Here is an 18,683-nt window from a genome sequence, read left to right on the forward strand (position 1 = left end):
TGAAGCTGGTAAACTGTCTTTCATAAATACCATAGGCATACCTTAGAAGCTTAAAAATATCATTGTAATTGATGTTATATCTGAATCTACAATATGTATGAAACTTACTAGTTTATGATTTCAAAGTACACAGAGATAGAATTTTTCATATGTGGGAGCCACACATCAAAATGCAAATTTCAATATACAAATAATACATTTATATTGTTCCTGTCATTTTTCTTCTAAACAGTGTAGTGAGACTGATGATGGACAAGGAACTATTGTGATTACAAACAAAAGTACTGCATTAGATTTTTGTTGTCTCAAATAGCTTACAATCTAGTTGAGGGGCTCAAAAGTACACACAAGCAATATTTAAGCAGGAACTTGAGAAAAAGTCTAAGAAGACTTTAAATGTGTTTGTCAGAGATAAGCAGGATTTAGTTCATTTTTATCTGTTTTCCTTTTGCTTAACTGTACTTTCTAATCTGTTATGATAATGAGTTACATGTATAATTTTTTTAAATCTAAAATAAATTTACAAGCAATATATGATAATAAAATATTTCCCTTTTACTGTTATTTAGATATTTACATGGTTGTAGTTAATCTTATCAATCAGATTATAAGCTTTTTATAAACAGGTTTCACTATATACTACACACATGGACCAGGAAGCAAAAGCAAATCCTTTATTGGGAATAGAAGAGTCAACCCAGGCCTCATTAGAATTCCCACAGATAGATCCTAGACAAATGTGATCTCACAATCCAAAATACAAAACAAATGAAGAAAAAAAGCCATCATGTGCAAGAGGAAGCAGAGATAGGAAACAGAAAAACAGCAGAATTATATTCTAAATCTGAAAAAAGATAGTCCAAGAAAAGAAGAGGCCCATTTCACTTATGAACATAAATATAAAATTCTAAGTAAAATATTACCTAACTGAATCCAACATGCTTACTCTCATGAACTAAGAGAAATCTTGAGATTCATTTCCCTATCTTTAGTTTAGAATACATCTGTCTAGCTACCTATCTAGCCATCTATCATATAAACATGATAAATCAAGTAGGATTTATTCCAGAAATTCAAGTATGATTTAACATCAGAAAACCTATGAATGTAATTCATCTTTAAAAAACAAAGGGAGAAAAGGCATTTGAAAAAGTACATCACTTAATAATTAAAACTTTTAGAAAATTAGGAATAGGAAGAAATTAACTTTATAAAGGACCAAACTGTACAGCAAAAATGTTACTTAATGGATTAACTTTAAACACGTTCCATTTAACTGTGGGATCAAGACAAGGTTGCCACTACTGTTTAACATGATACCGAAAGCCCTGACTAATAGAATAAGATTTGCAAAAGGAAGAAGAAATTAAATAGAAGAGTCAGAAGAAAAGAGATAAAACTGGGATTGTTTACAGTAAAATGATCAACCGTGTAGAAACAATGAGAAATAATAAGAGGTCAGGAAGGTGACAGAGATGCTGTTCTCCCCTTCTGCCATAGTATAGCACTAGGTTTTTTTTAACAAGACACATGGCCAAACAGAATAAAGAAAACATTTGCCAGCCTCCCTTACAGCTAAGTATTGCCATGTTCCAGGCAATAGGTTAAAAGCAGAATCAGAGCATACATCCTTAAAGAAAGAGGTGTGCCTCATCCTCTTTTCTTAACACCTGAAATGAAGACATATACCTGGAGCTTCAGCAGTCATCTTAGATCATGAGCTGACCATGGGTATGGAAGCCACACATGGCACAGCAACAAGACGCAAGGCACCTTTTGTACCAGCCCCAACCTCAAAGTATCTACCTCCAAGCTTCCTGAACTTCTTGAATAAACCTCTATCTCATTTATGCTACTTTTAGTTTTTGTCTGTGTGTGTGTGTGTGTGTGTGTGTCTTTGTTGTTATTTATACCAAACCTAATCTAAACTACTACAGCAATGTTCCTAAATACAAAATCAATTCATGAAAAACCCAAACTATTCCTACACATTAGCACTAACAAACCAGAAAATACAACAAAATTATAAAGTCTCCAGGAATTGACCTAAAAACGAATGTACAAAACCTTTATGGGAAAAAAACATTAACTCTATTAAAAGACTTCAGGGAAGACCTAAGTAAGGATATATATAATGTTTGTGGATAGGATGATACAAAATTATTAAGCTATCAATGATCTGTAAGTTTATTCATAAACTCAGTGTAAACTGTTCAAACTTGTAGCAGGATTTGAGGAATTTAAACATTCTACAATGCATACAAAAGACTAAATTCCGTTATTATCTGGTCATTTTTGAAAAAGAAAATCCGAGGGTGGGGAAATTTACCCTCTCAAAGAGTAAGACGTACTATAAGGTATAGTAATAGATAATGTGGCATATTGGAATAGAATAAAGAACTCAGAAACAACCCATTTATCTATGAGAACTTGATATGTGATAATGGTAACACACAAATCTATGAGGACATCATGCTGAGATAGTCAACTATTGCTGCAACAATAACACTACATAAAAACAACCTCAAAATATCAGTGGCTTATAGCAGCCAGCATTTTCTTCTCCCTCATGGGTCTGTGTGTGAACTGGGATTCTGCTGATCTCACCTGGCTCATCAAGTCTTGGTCGGGCTCAGCTGAGTTCAGCTGGGCTTGGCTCCAGGACACAGATTAAACTCAGGTCTTCATATATGTCTCATTCTGGCAATGACAGAAGCTCAAGAGGTGAAGCCAAATCACTCAAACACATATATCCCCTATGCTCCCATCACATCTTTAACATTCCATTGGCCAAATAAGTCACATGGCCAAATCCAAAATCAATAGCTTCCACCTTCCAGTGCTACAAAATCATATGGCAAAGGGCCTGGGTGTATAACTCTGTAGCAGGAAGGACATGAAAGATCGGGAACAATAATCCAGTCTAACCTAGAGGTTTTGTTTCATAGATAATGGGGAAATTGGTTCATCGTGGAGAAAATAAACTTGCATTCACATTGCATACCATGTGCAAAGGTGAGCTCTCAATTCATTTAAAAAACCTAAAAGTGGGCCGGCCGAGTGGCGCAATGGTTAAGAACTCGCTTGGGATGCCAGAGGGCCCCGGTTCGGATCCCACATATGAGGGCCAGTGACACTGCCCTCCACAGCTAAGATGCTGAACAACAGCTCAACCTGGAGCTGGGCTGCCATGAGTCGCCGGCGACGGCGTAGGCTGCACTCCCTGTGGCAGTGGGTTGCCATGGGCTACCGTATGTAGCCAGCAGCCAGCGTGAGCGGCCAGCAGCCGCAGTGAGCGGCCGTCCAGAAGCCGGCGACTGATCTGCCTCGCCAGAGAAGAGCGCAATGATGGTGCCAACTTGGGCCAGTGAAGCAACATCCTCCACAACTAGATTGAAGAACAAAACGACAGCAACTTGTCTGTTCCCCTTCCCCCAATTCCCCAGCACTGTTCCCATCCCCCCAATTCCCCAATAAAAATCTTAAAAAAAAAAAAAAACCTAAAAGTGAAAGGGAAAACTATAAAGGCAATAGAAATTAAAAGAAGAAGAATAGCTTTGGAGTCTTAGGATAGGAAAAGACTATTTAAGTAAGACTCTGAAAGTATAAACTATAAAACCAAAAGAATGATGAACTTGACTACATCAATTAAAGTTTTCTGTTCAACAGAGAACATCATAGACAAGAGAAAGTTGCTAGATTGAGAGGTATTTCCAAAGGCTAAAACCAACAAGAGATTAATATCTAGAATATTCTAGGAATTCCTGCACATCATTGAGAAAACAAAACAAAATAAAACAAAAAACAGGAAACACAATAGAAACAGCCAAAGGATATGAACAGGCACATTTACAGAAGGGAACCATGAGAGACTAACAAGGAGATAAAGAGATATACAACCTCACTTATAATCAGATAACTGCATACTAAAACAACAAGACGCTTCTTTACATCCATTAAATAGGCAAAAATATGAAAGTTGGATAACACAAAGTGTTGGCAAGGATGGGAGGAAGTATGACCCCTCATGCACTGCTGTTAGGAGTTAAGTTCTGGTACAGTCATTTTGGAGTTATCTGGCAACACTTAATGAAATGTAGCATGTGTTTTCCTGATGGCCCAGCAGTTCCACTCCTGGGAGCATACACTGCTAAGAAACTCTTGCATAAGTCCATAAGAGGGCACAACTGAGGATGCTCACCATAGGAGCACTTGAGGTAGCAGCATATTGTAGGCAAACTTAGTACACATTACCTGTAAAATGGTAAGTAAAACAGCCGATGCTCTAGAATAACAAGCAGCTGTTGGAAGTAATACACATCTTGCAATGTGGATAAATCTTTAAAAGGTTTTATAAATGAAAAAAGGTAAGAAACAGAATGAGATCACATAAGCCCCAGGCCTCGGGGTGTTTTTCATTATAGGGTGCATCAATGTGTTTTTAATTTCTGCTGTTAGCTGGGGCACTTAGAGGGAAGGATAAGGAAGGTACTGTTACAACTCACTTCTGACTCAAATATTTCCTTCCAGTTTTCACATGAAGTTGTGCAGGTTTTCATGCATGCCCTCCCCATCCCCCCCCCCCCCCCGCAACAGCCCATGTCGACTCCTGCAGACCCCACAGTTTCTACCACCATGGCATCTCCTATCACCTCTCTGCTCCCCATACATGTTTAATATACGTTTATCTGGTTATAAGTTTCCTTCCCAGTCTTGGTGGGTGATGAGTGATGGCTCTGGAGGTGTGGGCCACAGTCAAAGATGTAGAATACCATCTTATCACTGTGCTACTCACACCTGCCTACACCCACATTTCCAAGTGAGAATCACCCAAACATTACTGTATTTTAGAAAGCTTTATTTCAAGGCCGACCTAAAAATGCGTTTGCTTATGGTTTTGTTTTGTTTTTTTCAGATTTTATTGGGGAATTGGGGGAGTGGAACAGTGTTGGGGAATTGGGGAAGGGGACCAGCCAAGTTGTTGTTCTTCAATCTTAGTTGTAGAGGGCGCCAGTCGCCATCTGGCTTCCCCACGGCAGCTCATGGCCTTTAAGCTCAAGGTGCCGTGTTCGATCTTAAATGCAGGTGGGCATAGCCACCATCCCATGCAAGAGTCGAACCAGCAGCCTTGTTGTTACGAGCTCATGCTCTATCCACTGAGCCATCTGGACGGCAGCTCAGCTCAAGGTGCCAAGTTCAGTCTTAGTTGTGGGGCGGGGGGGTGCGGGTGGGGGTAGCCCACCATCGAACAGGGAATCTTGTTGTTACACCAGCTGAGCCATCTTGCCTCCTGTTGGCAGCTCAGCGACAGCTCAACTCGGGCACAGCATCACTGGCCCATATGGGAATCGAACTGGCGGCCCCACACTCTTAAGCCAACTCTTAACCAACTGAGCCACTCGGCCGGCCCCTCTTATGTATTTTTATATACTCCCAGGATGCTGTCAGTGCTAATAATAATTGTAAGGATGAAACAATAACAGAAATTGTAATATTAGCTTTTTGTCAATAAGCAGTAGACACAGAGGCCTTTTAAAGTTTATTGAGAGGGATGAGATGAAAAAAAGATAATTTGCTGTAGAGATTTAGGTTAGATATCAGAAACAGCTCCCTGAAAACAGGGTTGATAAACAAAGGAGCTACCAGAAGGTTTTGGGGTAGATGGGTAGTTTTCTGAAAAGATTTAGGGGTTTTCTAACCTAAAGACAGGGGAATGGATGTGTTGGCTCTTGAAATTTCTCCCAGCCCTGCTAGGTTATGAATCTCCCTCCAGGAGGCACGTTAGAAATGCAATTGTTTCCCACAAAGGTACACTGAGAATAGCCTCTGCTTGGATTATACTGCCTTAAAAGCCTGTCTCTGCCCAAAGCTTTCCTTAATGGCTCATTACTTGCATCTGAAATTCTGACCCTTAGTAATGGCTATGATTTCATGGCCCTCAAACTCCCATATGCAGGAGTTCTGCAGGGTGGCCAGTGAGGCCCAGCTGCCCACACCCCTTCCTGGTGGATTGAGAAACAACTGCAGGATTCTCTGCAACTAGCTTTGGGTCCCTGATTTCTGCAGAAGTCAGAATGTGATCCTGTAGCGATGACTGTTCTCAGGATCGCATAGATTATGGTTCTTATTTAGGACCTATAATGTTCATCACTAGCTCCCAAAACCGGGGCATCAATGTGAGCATCTATTACATAAACCTAACCCTAAAAGGTCTAATGATTTATCCACCTGTAGTTTCTGTAGCTCCTAGATGCTGTGTAATCACATCATTCCATATTTGTTCAACAATTAATTACTGAGTTCTAGGCAGTCTTGGAGATATAATTGGAAAAACTGATTGAGTTCAGATTATAAGACCTTAAATGTCGGGTTAAGAGTCTCAACTTAAAGGATAAAGCAATGGGGAACCTTTGGAGGTGTTTGAGACCTGGGAGAGCATGATGAGAAGAGCATTTTAAACTTAATTGAGCCAACACTTACTGGGGAAAAGGACAAACGGCTATCAAGCCCTGCTATAGGGAAGCTCTAAGGTAAACATAGGGGAAAGAAAGTAAGTTATTGCCTTCAAAGAAGTTATAGTTGCTAGGGTTGGTTGTTCTGTTCCTGTTTTTAATACAGGGGTAGTATTTTGAGATATTAGCCAATGTAATTCCCAGCATTTCCTATATCCCAGTGCATTCCCTCAGGGGGGATGGATGTTGCACGGCAGAGATTTAGAAAGAAAGAAGGGTCAACTCTTGACTATCTAGGTCTCAAAATGGACTTTAAGAACTCACAGCAGAGACAATAGTTTTAGAGAAAGGCCTGGGTTTTCATAAGCTACAAGGCAACATAAACCATAGATTCAGAAGCATAATTTGTGGGGCCCAGAAAAAAGTGCTGTTAAAGGTACTAGAATATAAATGTTTTCCAGTTTCTTCCACAGTCTCTCTCTCTCAACTCGTTGTGTTGGGGTTTTTTTATTTGTTATTTAATGTCATTCTAAGCAAGCAAAACTTAAAATTATTAGCCTGAATTTTATTGTTCATTTTTATATCGTGCAATACCAATTTTAAATGCAACTATAAGAGCACATCACTTATAAGCGGAATCACTGAAATTATCCATTTCATGTTTTGTAGGTTGTATGTGTGTTGTACTTTATTCTTACCTGAGTGGAACACTGGAAATGCTGCACAAAACTAACTCAATTGTTTTTTCTTTTTCACTTCTTGATACGTGCACCTTCTACCAACACTCTACCTTCACTTTACTGATGAGTAAGGAAGGACTGAAAGGGACAGGAACTATGGGGTGCCTTCTATTTCCCGTTCCTTCTATGTCTTCATTTTCAGCATATGTGTTTAGCTAATATCAAAAGTATCAACAGTAAGAAAAGATATGATAAAATTCCTTGGCTGTTCATGTTTTTAGAATGCTAGTGCCCCTTTTCTGGTGCAAACAAGTCTTGATTTAAAAGGAAAGCATGGCCTCTTGGGGCTGTCAGCACCCCCACTTACTCAATCAAAGATGAAACATACTTACATCTTGCTGAGCTCCCAAGCCTGTGGGACAACGGGAATTCTGCACTCATGGACTAGCAAGAACAGCAGACATACACTGTGCCCATATCCCCCTGCTCATGCTCCATTGTCCCATTGGTTTTCACGTAGAAAACATAGGTTCAAAAATGAAACCAAGATTTTGGAGACAGCACCACAGCAGAGTGCTGCTCTGATTGTGGGGCCTAAGCAACCATTCAGGTGGCCCTGATTAAATGAACTGATGAAGGGTCAGGATGCCCTGCTGCAAAATTAATAGTGCTCTGAAATGGGGGTGGGAGCCAGAGGCAGAGGCTCCAAATATGAATGTCTCTCTGAGAAAGGGGGCTGTGTCCTGCTCTTCTGCCCCACACTCCCACCTAGTCACAATCCAGGAACCCCGGGGAGGTGGGAAAATAAAAGCAGGCAAGACCTGAACCTCACTTACAACGCCTTGAAAACTTGGAAAATATAGAAAGTCACAAAGAAAAAAATTAAATGATCTATAATCCTACTGTTCAGAAAGAGTCACTGTTAAAATCTGTGACTATATGTGATTTGTAATATATGTGTACAAAATTTATGAATGTATAATAATATATAGTGAACAATTTCACATGCCATTAAAATGCTTCTAGAAAATAGCTTTAAGTATAACTTCACGTTTTAAGGTGAATATTTGGTGGTGGTTTGCAACTGAATTCTAGAAGGAAGAATCTGTAAACAGAGAGCCTGCTCAGGAAATAAATGCAAGAATCCAAGAGGGGATTTGGGCTGGAGGTCTGCAATGGGAAGAGAAAGGAAGGGACTGGATGAGGCTCAAAATAGAATGTTGAGTGAAAAAAGCAAGTCATCAAAGATCCCACCTATTTATAGTTCAAAAGGCAGAGGAAACTAAACCCTCTGTTATCCAGGAATACATACATAACCATTACAACTATAAAGCAAAACACAATTCAGAAAGGTAGTTTCAAAAGAGAGGCCAGAGAGGTGAATGTGATTAGAAATGGGAACACAGGGGCTCCTCGGGCACTGGTGATGTTCTATTTCTTAAGCGGGGTGGCAGACACAGACATGCCCAATTTATACATTATGTTTTTAAAATGGTAGGCTTTCACTTTATATATTCTTTGTGTGATATAGTTAGTATAGGCCAGTATATCTTAGGCCAATTCCAAAAGATAAAGGTTTTCCCCAACCTCGCTCTTCTGTATCCTGAGGCTTTGTCAGACAGGTTGTACAAACGGGGCTCTTCCCCCAAAACATCCCCACCCTCCCTGATTTCTTCACTTCCCACATAATTTACTCTTGTTGTTCTTAAATAATTGACTGGAATATATATATATACACATCTGACAGTGTTATTTCTGAGCTGAGACCAGCAGCAATGCAAGCATACACCTGAATATAAAACACAGGCACGCGAGTATTCGCAGGTCTAATCAGGCATGGCCACAAGCTGGAAAGCTTTCTGCTCTGAAAGGGTCTGCTTGCAGCATGCATAGCAGGTGCATAACCTGCTCTTCCAGCATCCAGGGCAGCCTCCCCAAACCCAATCTAAGATGCAAAAGGGGAGCAGTAGCTGTCAAGTGTCTCAATGGGTCCTCTTTAGGTTATGGCAAGATTGTCAAGGACAACAATCGCATGGTATTCTCTCCTGTATTGTAACTGGAAGACATGCAACATAAAGCACTTTCAGCAGGCTTATAGGCATTTTTTAGTCTAATATTATATACATAATTATTTTAGTCTAATAGTATATGTATATTATATATCACTGAACACCTAAAAGCCATGATTATTGTTCAGAGCAAAGCTAAGCTAAAGTAGAGAGCAAAATTAGCTTGAATTAATGTTTAAAAAAAACCTTTCTATAAATAATAGTATCGCTGGTGCCTAGAGATAGTACAAATCATGAAAGTGGTACACTGTGGTGGTACTTGAAGGTGGGTAACATTGCACAGGGACTTTTTGGTTCTTAAGAAAGTGGAATATGAGCTGTGGGTAGCCCTATCCTGTGACCCCCCCAAACACAACTTGTGACCCAGGAGACTATTGGAAAGCTCCCATTCCAGTAATAATTCTATTTTGAGCCCTTTTTATCTGCCAGACTCTGGCAAAGTGCTCTACGTCCATTAGCTCATATACATGTAAACTTACATTATTTCTGTTTGTTCAAAGAAACCCTTCATCATCATCTTCATCACAAGACTTTGTTGCTGGGTCCTTTGAAGGAAATCACCCTGGAAGGAAACAATCCTGCACACATTCCTGTTGTTGTGCTGAAGAGAAACCACAGAAGCTTACATGAACTTATGTAAGAAATAACTACAGCATCATTTTGCAATTTGTTAAGTGTATCAAATCAATACGTTGTACACCTTAAACTTACACAATATTATATGTCAATTATATCTCAATAAAGCTGGGGGGAAAAGAAAGAAACATCTACAACGGAATTGAAAATATAAACAATTTGGCTCACTTCTGGTATTACGCCTCTTGTCTACCCCAATGCCTCTGCTTTTTTTACTTTTATAATGGAGGCAGAAGCACTCTCTGCACATTACCCCACTAGAATATTTTGAAACCTAACCACTTGATTTCTAGTATAGAAAGTCATTGTAGGAAATATGAATTCTGATAAACAAGACTTTGTTGTAAGTGATAGAATGGTGCAAAATAAAATGGATGAATTACAAATCTGTTGCCATAATTATTTTATGATAAGTACTCAATACACCTTTAACTCTGCCACTACTCGCATTCATAACATGCCACAAGCATAGAGAAAAAAATCAACAATAGAGTGTCTTCTTTATAAATGCTGATAATAGAGTTCTAGCAACTCTGGGCAAAGCATTTGTATGATGATTTATAGATCAGGTAGAGCTAGGTTAAAAGAACACTGAGGATAAAAGCTTAGCTTAGTTTTGTTTGTTCTGTTTTGTTTCACTACGGTAAAATTCTCTAAAATGACTATAATCCCAAATATAGTACTTCTACAAATTAAAGAGAGATCTGTCATATGTGGGTAAATTTAGAAAGAAATTTAAAGGTATTTTTAATTTAATTTTTTAATAGATGGCGCATGCTCATGGAGCAAAATTCAAAGATACAAAAGGATAGATAATAGGAAACAGGTTTCTCTCTCATCCTAGCCTCCCAAGAGTTAAATATTGCTACCAGTTTCATAAATATTACCATATATATATATTTGATAAATGCAAAAGTTAATATATGCACATATATCTATTTTCATAATGTGAATAATAATGTTTCATATTGTTTCTGCATCTTTCTTTTTTCACTTCACAGTATATCTTGGAGATACTTCCTTATCAGCACAAAGACGGGTTACTTTAATCTTCTTCAAGGCTATGTATGTAATAGTTCATTATACAGATGTACCATAATTGCAGGACATTTATAGTTTCTAACCTTTTGTTAGTTGGAACACCATGACAACCAATGGCTTCACACGTGTGTACAGTATCTGTAGCATAAATCCCCAAGAGTGGAATTGCTGGGTCCGATGGTGTGTGCATTTTAAAATATGATGGCTATTGCCAGGTTGTCTTTCACCAAGGTTCTGCCATCAAGTGGTATTTTATAATGCACTATAACAATTACTATTATGGTTGTTCTTTGACTTTATTAAGTACTTATACAGTACTAGGGCATAGCACTCTCCACAGCAAAAATCATGTTACAATACTGTTATTATAGACACCCCTAACTTTATAGACTAGGCGTTAGCAAGAGAGCTTGCCTTTTGCGTCCTTAGAATTACTTACATGGTGACCATTCTGTGGTTTAGATAGACTTTCAAAAACAGGCCTATATAGAGCTCAGAGAATTTTTTAGGGCAGTGAAAATACTTTGTATGATATTATAAGCATGGCCATGTCATTATACATTTCTCCAAACCCATAGACTGTACAACACAAAGAGTAAACCCTTAGGTAAACCATAGGCTTTAGGTGATTATGATGTGTCAGTGTAGCCTCATTCTTCACTAAAAAAAAAAAAAAAAGTACCATTCTGGAGAGTGATGTTGATCATGGGGGAGACTATGCATGTGTGGGGGCAGAGGGTATATGGGAAATCTCTGTACATCCCTCTCAATTTTGTTGTAAACCTAAAATTGCTTTAATAAGTAGTCTTTTTTAAAAAAAGGCCTATATCTATATATGCATATCCCTTTTCTTAATAAATCTAAAGGGCAGTGTTTCTTTGGTTGACTCTGGAGTTTAGAAAGTGAAACTGAGTAGAAACCAAGATGAAAGATAATCATCAGGCTTCCTCTTTAGCGTTGACTGCAGCACAAACAACCAAATTATGAGAAATAAATTACAATTTTAAGAAATTCCCTGTTTTAATTACAGCAAATGTTAATGTAACTAGGTAAGAATTATTTTTAATCACCTATAATTACCTGGATGGTGTACATCTAAAAGCATACAGTCAGTATCCAAAAGCCACAATAATTAAAACAAACAAAAAAAACCTAAGACAAACTTTGCTTTTGTTTGAAATGTGCTGTATTTTCCCTTTATATCCTCCCGTTCCCAAATAAATTGTATGGTTAGAATTGCTGGGTTTCAGTACATACAGAAAGCCAACTAGAAACATCCTTTCCCTGAATTCGGTGGGTTTGCATTTTACCCAGTTTGAGCAAATTCTTGGCGAATATTTCATGAACTCACAAGAGACGAATTTATTTGACATGTTTGGGAGACATAAAACAAAGTCGAGTAGGTTTTCAGGATTCAGAATATTGGAGAATTCCCTGTGCCAGAGAGAGTTCACCAGACCTGCAATTAATACAGTAGTTGGAATTATAAAGGAAAGCACAAAACAATTCTTCCTTATCGTTGTGTATTAGGATCTTCCACTCTAGGTAGGATTGTTCGTTCCCTCCTTCACGATGGAGGGAAGGAGAGTGAGGGCGAGCTAGGTCTGCGGTCTGAGGAGCGTCTATAAATAGAAGGTGAAGTGTTCTAATACCGGGAGGGTGCGTCATAGCGTCCCTCTCCCGAGCTCAAAGCGCCCTAGCGGCCACGGGAGCCACAGAGCGACTACGGGACGCCCACTCCCGGCCTGGCCGGTGCCCGGCTCCTTGTCGGGAGCTGGAGACCTGCGGGAAGGACAGGGAATTGGCCGGGGGAGGCACCCAGAGGCCCCGTACATCACCGCAGCCTCAGTTTGCATTACACCCCCTCCCGCGGGCACGGTCGCCAGCGGCGAGGCGGGGCGCGCAGGACTCAGGCGCCCCTGCTCTGGGGGCAGCCGTGCGCCGCCGTCCTCCTCCCGGCCGCTTCCCTCACCCCATCTCTCTCCGCCTCCCTGCAGGCTACCGGAGAACAATAACCCGAGCGCGCCAGGGAAGCCCAGACTCCGGAGCAGACAGACAATGCGAGGGGAGTTCCGATGGGGCAGCCCCCGAGCCCTGCACGCTCCCGCGGCCCGGCCCCCCGCGCACAGTAGGAGGCCACGTGGAAGATGACTTAGGTCTGTGTCAAGCTAGAATCTCAAAGTGCCTGTTCAGGCGGGGAGAATTTCCTCTCGTCTAGATAGAACATCAGCAGTGGGTTAAAATGCACAAAGACAGCGTATGTATATGGGTCCTTTTCTGTTTCGGATTTGAATCTCTAAAGTCACTTGTGGAATTTCCATAGGCCTGTCTTTTTGTAAACAGATTGTTCTGGGATTCCCCACCCAGTCTTCCTGTCTTACTCTGCCTGTTCTTCCAGCTTGACCCTGTCTAGTCGCGATCGAGATCTGTCTCTCTCTCTCCCTCCCCCTCCCTCTCCTTCTCTTCTTTCCTCTCTCCCTCCCTCTTCTACACACAACACAATTTTGATCACTTTGCACCTTTTCTTTAGTGTGCCTGTGTGTGTGTGTGTGTGTGTGTGTGTGTGTGTGTGTTTAGTCAGGGTTCTTCAGAGAAACAGAACCAACAGTCCGTTAGGTTCTCCTACCCTTTCCTAGGCGTTGATTTTATTTCCNTGTGTGTGTGTGTGTGTGTGTGTGTGTGTGTGTGTGTGTGTGTCCTGCAGTTTTTTTCTCCCATCTGATTGGCGCCTCCGTTAGGTTCTCCTACCCTTTCCTAGGCGTTGATTTTATTTCCACCTCTTTCACAACTTGCGCCCTCAAATTCCTTCTTTCCTTTGTTTTTGTTTCACAGGTAACTATATTTGCATGTGTTGTTTTTTTTTCTTTCCATTGCCTTAAGTTTTGTCACCTGAAGGATTCAAGGGTTCCTGGAAAAAACCAAGAGGATTTCATGGCACTTTATCTCGCTAAACTGCGATACAGTTCCACTTTCCAAGAGTCTGGGCTAGCCGGAAGTTTTATACTTATATATAGGTCAAGCCATTTTTGCTGAAGAAATCACAAACCTCTGCAATGTCTTGGGTGCTGGATTGCTTGCTTACAATAAAAAAGCATACAGGAAAAGCAGCAAAAAAATGTGTTTTCAAATTTAGTTCTCTGAATATGAATTTTACACACACACACACACACACACACACACACTTATTTTAAAGCAAAATTTTGATCATACAGCATTTGACAGTCAGGACATTGGCATCTTTCATTCGCCCATCAAGCGTCATCTCTTTTTTTTGCACTTGTTCCCATCTGTGGAATTTCTGATTACTTGGCCCTTTCCTCTGAGTCTGGTCTGCAGTACAAAGTACAACCCTTTATCAACCACACAAATCAGAACTAACTCCTAGACTTGGGACCTGAAGAAAAGTCGGGCAAAAGAATGGTTCTAGTTTTGTTTGTTTGCTTGTTTTTAAAGCATACCTTTTATAGCTAAAATATTTGGAGGTGAGAATGGATGTGAGTGGCTGGAGGTGAGGGAATGGGGGTGGTACAATCATTACACATTTCCAGGAGACATTTGCTTTGCTGGGTCTGACCCTCAGGTTGGGCAGGGCCTGAATTTAACACAAATCACATTTCTCTGCAGATAACATCAGAAATAAATTCAGTGCAGGCGTGACAAGGGAAAAACAAACAAACAACAAACATACAAAACCAATATCCAGAGGAGAGGAATAGTCACCTGACTAAGGAGAAGGGAGTGGAGGGTAACTGGCAGGTTTGCCTTTTTCAGCACCAGCTGTGGATTGGGGGCCTCTTCTCCATCTCCTGTCACCACTTCCGCCTGTCTTCCTGAGTTACCAAACCCACTTTCCTCCAGCCAGGGCCTAGACTGAAGGTGGATCAGAGCAAGCTATGGGACATAAGCAATCCTATTCACATAAGACACCCTTCAAACAGTTGGTAAGGATTTGGGGGCCCAAAGGTCAGGCTCAGCCACTCGGGTTAAGACTCAAAAATAATAACATCATCATTTACTGAAATTTATTTTATGTTAGTCACTCTGCTATGAGCTTTAACATTGTATATCATTTGATCTTCACAACAAGACTTTGAGGCAGATATTACTGCTCTCATTCTACACATAAGAAAACCAAGACACAGAGTAGTGGCCCAAGGTCACAAGGCTACTGAGTGGTAGACCAGGACTCAAACCCTAGTCTAACACCAAAGCCTAAACTATGATCCCCACTCAATAAGGGGAGAAGATAAAGGCTGTCCCCAACTATGAGGACCTGGGAACTCATCCTGAGGTGGGGGGACAGTTGTGGTATCTTTCTCTGGATGCCACTTAGGGGCCCAGGTCTGTCTGTGTTAATGGGTGTCTGCACAAGTCTACACAGGGTCACTATGAGAATTACCACTGATCCTTCGAAACTTGATTCTGGTTCTTCTAAGGAAAACCTGTCAACCTGAAAGAGCAAGGCTTCCTGAGAGGACAAAAGCACTCATCCCTAAAACTTGCCAACAAGGTTGGGGAGCCAATCTCCATCCATTGGGGGCAGAAGAGTTGGCTCTTTACAGCAGCAAGAGGGCAAGCTCATTTCCAGGAGCAGCCACAGCAGTAGCATCTGTCAGCGGTGATGAGGCAGGACCGGGACAGGACAGGACAGCACAGGCAGTCATGGTAAAAGAGAAGGGTTGGGGGGCAGTAGGGTTGCATTAGGCCTTGATCAGAGACAGGTTGGCAGCAGAGATGAGCCAACTCTAGATCAGCGAGCATCTGAAGTGTCCCAGACACTAACAGGCTGAAGAAGTTTGTCTAGGAGGGAGTGAATTGCAGAGTTTAAGAGCAAGGGCTCTGGAGCCAGAATGCCTGGATTCAAATCCTGCCTCCATTCCTTCCCAACACTATGACCGTAGACAAGACCAAGATGAACTTTTCTGTGCCTCAGTTTTCTTATCTGCCAAATGGGGGTGATAATGCTACTTATCCTCTCTCATAGGGCTGTTGCAAGGGTTACATGAGAGAAAGTATACAAAGCGCTTAGAACAATCCCTGGCAAAGCTGTAAACCCTCTCTCAGTGTAAGCTGTTATTATGATAATCATCTAATTTGACACACAGGGTGAGCCCCCTGGGACTAACAGAGGCAGAAGGCAACAGGGGGATTCCCACTTCAGGTGTACATTCCCCCACTGAGAAAATGAAGCAAAATTAGACAACAAAAAGACTGGTGGAGTTCGAACGCCAGCAAAAGCCTGGAAAAAAGTTTAAGCATAGTATAAGACCCTTAATTCCACCCCACTCCACCCCCATCCCCCTGCCTTTCCTGCCGAAAGAACTTGAAATGAGGATTCCACAGAATGAGCAGCAGTGTGGGGGAGTAAGCCAAGCATTTGACTAGGTGCTAGATGAGTTAAGTTTAAATATAAGTTGTAACCTTGAGTAAGTCATTTAATTTCTCTAAGCCTAAATTTCCACATTGTAAAATGAGTCAGAGTGGATTTTTTTTGTGGAGGGAGGGGGAGGGAGGGTCTTCCCATCATCTCCCCCTTTCTTCCGGGAACCTTTTCTCTCCCACACCCCAACTATAGGGACCCTTATTTTCTTACATGACTCAATCTCTCTGGCCATAGTTGATTGGTCCAGGAGTTGATATGTGACCCAAACTGGGTCAATCAGAGTGCTTCCTTGAGATTTTTGGTTTTGTTGTTAATCTGGAACTAGGAAAAGGGAGTCAGCATCTCCGGGTAGAGTGTGTGGAGTGGGACCACTTGGCAGTCCTATTTCCACCATGTGAAGCCTAAGAAGCTTACATGCAGTGAAAAGCAGAGATAAGAGACAAATCATTTTGGTGGCATTTGGATCTGGTGTCTGAGACCCATGTGTACCCCTGACTTGTCTACAGTTAAATGAGACACTCAGATTGATTGCAGTTGATTCTCCTTTTTGCCTGAGCAGTTTCAAGTTTGTTTTCTGTCACTTGCAACCCCCAAATCCCTGATTGATATAGATTATTTATAAGATTGCTTTAACTCTAAATGCCTGTTCTTCTATACAAATAAATAAATAAATAAATAAATAAATAAATAAATAAATAAATAAATAAATAAATGGTGTTCAAATAAGGTTATGTCTCTGAACCTTGGATAGCTGTGTGGAAGAATCAAAGATTTTTTTAAAAAGAGAGAACCCTCATTTAACTCACTTAAAAGTGTAGAATAGGTTCAAGAGTCTTTATAGTCTTTTATTATATCTAAATGAAAGCAATATATAGGTCCAGAGCTGGTATTTTGGTGAATTGTGAGGAAATCAGCCATTAAATTATTAAAAATTGATTTCAAAACTGTTGGCATGGTGATGTGGTTTTGAAATTTAATCCATTTTATTCCTATACCCAATATAACACAAGAGGGAGATTAGTAACTTTAGTTTGATGAAAACCAAGAGTTTAGAAAGGCGTGGTCACAGTGTGGCTATTTTAGCCTAACTCCGTAGTTTGTCCACACTACCTATTTAGCAATGAGCAAGTGAAATCTTTTCTTTTGGTTTAAACAGAAAATGTAAATAGTTATCTAAGTCTCTCCCACTTCTAATTCATCCATCTATCTGTATATTATTAAAAATAACTTACATTTTAGCTTTCAGCAAATAAAATACTTTTTATTTTGGATTCTTGAGAGTTCATGGATTTCAATATATAAAATTTTGTAATTTTGCCCATGGCAAATACTCAGCAATACCTGGTAACAATAAATCTGTCTATTTCTAATGACTTCTTCTCAATATTAAATTTGACATGTATGCATATGTATCTATATTTATATCTGTAACTGTGTGTCATTCTTCTCATTCTACTATAAATTCTTGATAAATGGTATGAGAGATGGTGCTTTCATATATAGTGTTAATTGAAATTCACATAAAATTATGAGCTCTCATTTTTCGCTAATATTGTCATTTTAATCTCCTCCCCAGAAGAAAATCTTAAACCGGAGTTTACATGTATAGTAGCAAAACTATTCTGAGTTTCACAGTCTCTCTTAGCCTACTTCTTTTTTGGTTGAAGACCTTACAAGTAGTAAAATCATGGGTAAGCAAGAAGAACTGAGAAGAGGTAGGGGAAACTGGAGCTTGTATAAACCACTACTGAGATATTAATACATTTGAATAACAAAAGATTGTTGATAGGCCTAGAATATCAGTGGTGCCTAATAACTGGCTCTGACTTCCAACATCATCATCGGGAACCCAGCTATCAAGATCACCCCTAGTGAAAGGTTGCAGCCCTGTATCTGGAATGACTTTCACTTTTTTCCCACTTGATAACCCTTGTGTGATCCTTCCTGTCAGGAAACTCCAAACCAGTGGCTCACTGAATTCAGCAATGTGGTGTGTGGTCTAACCCATGTACACTACAGCCCTGTTGTCCTCTTCTTTGTCCCTTGCACTTTCCGATTTTAAACCCCTGCTCAGGCACCTCCTTGCTCTGCCCTCTGTCCACCAAGTCTTGACTACAGAATATCCTGCCTCAGTTGACTATTTCTTTCCTTAGGTCTTGGTACCACCTCATTATAATTAGAAGGCTATTGAGGATTAGTTTCCTGGGAGACAGTGGGTGGGTGGAGTCTGTGCAAGGGAGCTCTTTGGGACACTTGGCTGATCTTGGCTTTTAACCTTCTTTCACTCTGATTATTGTGTGTGGCCACCTGTGCCAATCAGTCGCGCCTGTTCTTGGTACAGTTCCTGCTTTGGCAGAGGCCGATTTGTCTTACTCTCAGTTCCCTTTATCCACCCTGTCCTCCTCACACAGCTGGAAAGAAA

Source organism: Hipposideros armiger, unplaced genomic scaffold (genome assembly GCF_001890085.2).
Source record: "Hipposideros armiger isolate ML-2016 unplaced genomic scaffold, ASM189008v1 scaffold_2, whole genome shotgun sequence".
Taxonomy (NCBI): domain Eukaryota; kingdom Metazoa; phylum Chordata; class Mammalia; order Chiroptera; family Hipposideridae; genus Hipposideros; species Hipposideros armiger.